The 6125-nt window shown below is 37.8% G+C and overlaps 1 long non-coding RNA gene across 1 annotated transcript; it reads right to left on the bottom strand.

Annotated features, from left to right (window-relative positions):
• Positions 1–577: 577 nt before the first annotated feature.
• On the bottom strand, positions 578–3850 carry LOC108639507. The gene is made up of 3 exons (XR_001920573.2): positions 3554–3850; positions 3349–3461; positions 578–664 (listed from the first exon to the last, which is right to left on the bottom strand). It is a non-coding gene; the product is annotated as an uncharacterized LOC108639507 (long non-coding RNA).
• Between the last annotated feature and the right edge of the window lie 2275 nt (positions 3851–6125).

Below are 6125 nucleotides of genomic sequence, written 5' to 3'. Positions count from 1 at the left end.
GCTTTTCAATATCTCCAAGGCAGGAAATTCTACAACCTCTCTGCGCAACCTGTGATTAGTTGCTGTGATGGTAAAGTGTTTCCTGGTGTTCGGAAGGATCCTCCCAAGTTTCATTTTGTGGCAATTTCACATAGGGTCTTAAGAATCACACCTAAGTGTGTTCAAGAAGTCATCTGGAATTCACTTGTTGTTAGTATGCAAAATCGAACAGAAGACCCTTTATTCAAAGAAGCTTCAAAAAAAACCTAACAAAAAACATTTAGCCTATTTGTAGATGGAATGGGTTCAGGACTCACTATGCGACAACTAAATCACAATCCTTTTCCTTGTAAGCAACAATTCTGCAACTACTTAAGTTTCTAAGCATTTGGTTTAATATACTATTTATTGAACAGCTAGAAATCTTTATTGCTGCCCTACTGTCTGAGCAATTTATGTTTTTTCATCTGTATGCCAAGATGAAAGCTGCTTTAAGGACAAGTCTTCATTGCTTGGTCCCAATTTCACTTTTCTCTGAACAAATTCACCTTTCTACTTCAAGTTTTATTCAAATAAATGTCAGCTATAATCCTGACATCCCATGCGACAGATTAGGAGCCCTGCTTTCAGAGTCCTTGAAAAGCACAAGCAGTCTGTGAGGCAAATCAGGTCAACATATAGCATCCTAAGAGGAGAAGGAATTGAGGAGAGTTAAGAGAAACCAAAGATGAATTCCCATCTCTGGCATATGCTAACCATTTCTTCCAGGTGAAGTTCGGGGGGGAAAAAATCCTAGTGGAAGTCAAGTTATAAACTGCATGTGGAATTAGCTATGTGGCTATCAGAAGGCATTATTTGCCAGTGCACCAAAATCTAACCCTTGTGAAGCAACATCAACAGAGGAATCTTAAAAGTTTCTTAGAATCTGTCCTGGATCTACCGTTTTTCCAAAACACAAAAGGTATGTGCATAATCAAAAACTGTTTCTCTTTTTAGTATCTTAAGAAATATGGATTGAAGAGACTCAAGCCCTAGCAGCAGCTCTCAACCCGCCATTCAGTGAGGTGAGCACAAGACAGGGAAAAAACCCAACGACCAAAGCCCAAAACAACTATCACATTCCACAAGTACAGCCTTTTCCAGAGGTGAATTTCAGTGCCTACCAGCTTTCAACAGCACACAACTCACATATCGTGTCTTAGTCACACACCGTATGGAACACATAGAGTGACATTTTGATGTGATTAAGAGCTCAAACTCTTTAGATTAAAGAAATCCCAACACGACAAATAACTTTTGTATATTTTGCATAAAATTTTAACCTTGCACTAATTTTGTAAGCTCATTATTAGTCCACAACATAGCCACCAAATATTTAAGAAACACAAGTAACACCTGAAATCTTAGGAATACCAAGCTGATCAGTTAAAAAATTGCGGCTAAAGCTGAGTTAGCCAGAAGAGAGAAGTATTCTGAAAAATTCTGTTTATGATATAAAATGAGGAAGCTAAGAACACACTAAGTTCAAGCACACATAAAAGTCTAGTAACAACTGACTAGCTAGCAGTACCATATATATCACTCTTGTAAACTTCCCCAGCAACTATCTTAGATCACATTATTATGTAAAAGTAACATGGCTGTAGATTTTTAAAGCCCAGAGCTATATCCATTTTTTTTCTCCAGTCCTAGAACTGCTCACCACCATGCCCTACTGACACAGAGCAGTGCAAGTCTTCATGTATTTAGCACTAGGTCCTTGACAAGCAAATATTCTACACTGCAAAAATGTCAATCTGTCAGGTGAGATATCGTTAGTGTTGTAGGTCTCACGCTAGGGAATGGTGCATGTTACATCAGTCTGAGTGGGTTCTTTCCCTGGGTCACCTGTGTTATGGGCCATTCTTGTATTAACCTCCCAAACAAGAAAATAAAACCAAATTGTTGCAGCCAGTTCCCTCATCAAGTAAGTTCTGTATCCAATACCATAGCTAGGTCAAGAGCACTGTGCTTAACCAAGGAACTGCTCAGTGCTGCTTGCTTGGACAAGACATCAGCAAAACATGAAGACTCTACACACAGCAGCACAAATAGCACAATTCACATCAGACACTTAAGCCCCTCCTAGAAAGAAATACCTTCATCAAAGCAACATGGTGCATTTGTAGAGGCTGAAGTGAAGACCACCTGGAACAAGAGGCGAGCGCTCAGTATTTTTAGTAGGCTTCAAGCACTCATAGTTCATTTTGCACACTTGCTTTACATCGCAGAAAGACCACATCATTAAAAAGAAGACAGCTTCCTTTGTTCACTATATGAGAAAGATTTAATTGCCTACACATTTTTACAAACAAGACCTTTATATCCTGTAGTAATACTTTCATCAATATTTTCCATTAGTCTAAGAACACATCCAAGAATTCTGCTGGAATTCGCCCCACTCATTTTTGCTTTAACATCTACACAAATATCTAGAGATTGTTTATAAACCACATATGAACTGCATTAAGACCACATGGTTCCGCTGAGAAGCTAAAAGTAGATATTGCTACAGTAATCAGAAGCACAGTCTCATAAGATTAAGTATTTCTGCAAGATATTTAGAAAGCTGCTCTAAACTAGTATTGGACATCTGAAAGCAGTTTCTGTGTCTGCAAGAGGACTATCTGTTCTGTTCCTCTGTTCTGAATAATATGCAACTTCCTCTTCCCCTCCCTCTCAATTTACTAATAGTTAACATCAGTACAGATTTCAGTACAGTACAGTTCAGTACAGTACATCATCAGATTTAACAAACACTTGTAAAGGAACATCATAAAAGAAATTACTCTTTTCTTGTCCTCCACAGATTCTCCTGTGCCAAGCAAGCAAACAAGGAAAAAGTAGTTTTCTTGATACTTTGAATTTTGAAAAAGAAATAGGACTGGGAAAAAGTCTAAAACCTACAGATAACTGTAACATATTAACTGTCAATACAATTCAAACCTAACAGAAAGACAGACAGCTTTCAAATCATATAATGTTTTCATGAGGTTGAATTTCAGTTAAATTTAGCAATACAAATACCATAATACAAGCCATAGCCTTAAGGACCATAAGCAATACAGTAACATGACAAGCTTTACAAGCCTTCAGCACCATTAGCTCCAGATACAAAGATAAGACATTTTATTGGCATAACCCTGCAAACGAGACTTCCTCAGTTGAAATAAGGCTTCTTTTCACCCCATTTGTACAAAGCATCATGCTGTTCTAAAAAGTTTACTGTTGATTTTATTTCTGAACAGGATTTAACCTGAGGATTAATCCAGCTCAGTCATTGGTTTTCTTAAGAAAAAAAAAAATTGTGGTAGGGTACTTCCACCTTACTTCAGTGATCCACTCATTTCAAGGTTCCTTGCACTCCAAGACCTTTCTTTGTTGGGTACACATGGGTGACTGACACTGCTCAGACAGATTTCTTCAAAAGGCATCTCTCATAGCTACATGTGCACAGACACAAAACATCAGCACACAGTAACTCCTGTAGACTGCACTATACCAAAAGACCTGTCTGCACACAGATGTCACATACTGACGAGGTATCCTTCACATATGGAAATTTATCCATTTTCCTCGTGTCCTTCTGCCAAAGTCCACCAGGGAGCACTGCAGTTGTATATGCTATGGTAGTGCGTCCCAAACCATTTTCTGTAGTCACTTTTGACAAAAGCCCTGTTGTCTCACACTCCAGTCCATTGTTACTATGACAACAGTATTACAATGCCTTCCAATTACCAACGTATGATTTCAGTCGTGGATTCCTCCACCCCCACTAGCTCATAGAGAAGGCAGCCTTATTCTCAGGTCTCTTTCAAAAGGGGAAGTCCAAACTACAGAGCAAGCAATGTAAGATTCAGCCCTAGAAGCTCTCGCTTCTATGATGAATATTAACATTTAGAAGCTAACATAGCTTAAACAAGTGATTAGAGGACATGAAACTATTTAAAACCATAAATAAGAACTTAATTTAGAAAGCAAAAGTATTCTTTCACTCAACCTAAACCATCACATTTTCATCCTGTATTTCCTATCATGCAAGGTTCCTTTGAGAAAGACCCTATGAAGAAACAGTATGAGAAGAGAAGCATATTAGGTGTTTGAGCCACTGCATGCACAGGATTTAAAACCATTTGCTACTTAAAGCAGGGTTCCACACAAATGACATCACTCACAGAGCAGAAACAGACCAAAAGAATTCATAATCTGAACAGTCTGATGAGCCTGCTTCCACAACAACAGATTTGGCTTTGAACAAAGAGTAGCTGAGTAATAAAATAAATACAGCCAGGATTTTTATTTTGCATATCTGGACAGACAATAGATGCTATTAACAAGGACTGCTTGGCCTTAAGCATATCAAATCACAAGGTACCTTTTCTCTTATGTCAATATTAACTGCAACCAACAGACAGAAAAGCTTCACACTGCAGGGATTATTTCATGTCCTCTTAATGGAGCAAAACTAACATTTCTGGTAGACAAAAACAGTCTAAAGTTCTTTAGATTGTCCTACAGCTTAAAAAAGTTCAAATACAAGTCACTGTCTTCCCATTACACATTATGAGCTGTCAGGAACAGTAGTACTCCAACTCTGTAGTTCAAAAGTCAAAGCAGGAATATTAACAATATTAAAAATCTTCTGATATAAACAGCAGCAATAGTTAAAACATTTTACACAAAGTATTTGAAAGTACTTACTTAAGAGTATTTTCCAATGATTTTACAAGCCTCTGAATATCAGATACCTGGGATGTCTCTTTGAATCTAAGCTTCCTTCTGGAACACCAGTTCTCCGAGAGTCTTCAGGAATTCAGTACATCTCTCCAACAAACAACATGTATAACCAGATCCCAAAGGACCTCAATTACCAATATCCCCTCTAATTCTTATTAAGAGGTTACTAGTCTTCTTACAGGCTTCTGTCAATCCAGCAGCTAAATCTATAGTCAGTGTAATTATTTTTCAGTTAAGGTACTAAAGCTTCTCCCCATCACCCCACCCTCACCTCCAAAAAGAACAGGCTTTCAAAGAACAGAACACAATTCTGCTCTTTGATAGCACTTCCTATGATTTTTTTTTACTATTATTATTTTCCAGGTAGTAAAATCAGACATTGCCTTAACTTTTAGAGCAATAAAGTTCCTCTGCTTGGAAGGCAAAACACTGTGAGCGAAGAACAAAAATATCATAAACTGCAATAATTTCACTATTTGCTGTACATGCTTTCTCTGCAAGAGGACCAAACAGACAAGTAGTTCAATGATTGGGCACATTACCATTTCTACAGTTGTTTTAAGATTTGCTGTGCACTAGTTCTACTCATAAACTACCTTCCATAGTTTGTTTTTTTTTTAATCCTAACAGAAGGTTTATCTGCCCTGCAGGAGGGGTCACATGATATTCCCTCCATATCTTTCAACCTAAAGATGCATGATAGCAGAAGGTAATAACTACTGGATTCTTCTCGTTCCCCAGTTGTGAGGAAGCACAGCAGGGTGGGGAATGTCTTGACATGTCTACAAAGATGCATTTAAATAATAGTGATCCCTATATTAAGGACAGAACCTATACACTAGAAAACCTGTTACCTTAAAAATGTTTTGGCTTGCTTCCTTGCTGTATCTTTCATGTGCAAAAAGGGTAAAGATAAAAAAGAAGTTACACAGAATTCCTCTGGTCAAAAAGAGACAAACTGCACCTTGACAATACCATTAGGTCCCTTCATAGCACTGGGACAATAAATTCATCATGCCACAGGATCTTTGCAGTAGATTTTATAAGTAGCCCAGAGGAAGTCAGTAAAAACACTGGTCTGAAGTCATATTAAGTAATTCCTAATGAATCCTTAGCACTGCATGAACTAAAAGTGGTTTTTAAAAAACTTTTACAGTTTCATACAGTGATGGAGATTTTCAGCGGATAGAACTTTTTATTTCCCTAAAATTACTCCAGAATCCTCTATGTCCAGATCCATACACCACGGCATCATCACAGAAGATGTTCATGGTTTCCACATCTTGAAGGATGCCCTTAGAAACTAAGCAGGTGTATGACACCTGAGATAATATTTAGCCTAGCAGTCCTTTACATATCACAACACTTAA

Source organism: Manacus vitellinus, unplaced genomic scaffold, assembly GCF_001715985.3.
Source record: "Manacus vitellinus isolate BGI_N305 unplaced genomic scaffold, ASM171598v3 scaffold_0_pilon, whole genome shotgun sequence".
NCBI classification, from domain to species: domain Eukaryota; kingdom Metazoa; phylum Chordata; class Aves; order Passeriformes; family Pipridae; genus Manacus; species Manacus vitellinus.
Note: the sequence above shows the minus strand (reverse complement) of the source record. Positions and strands in the feature narration are given on the sequence as shown.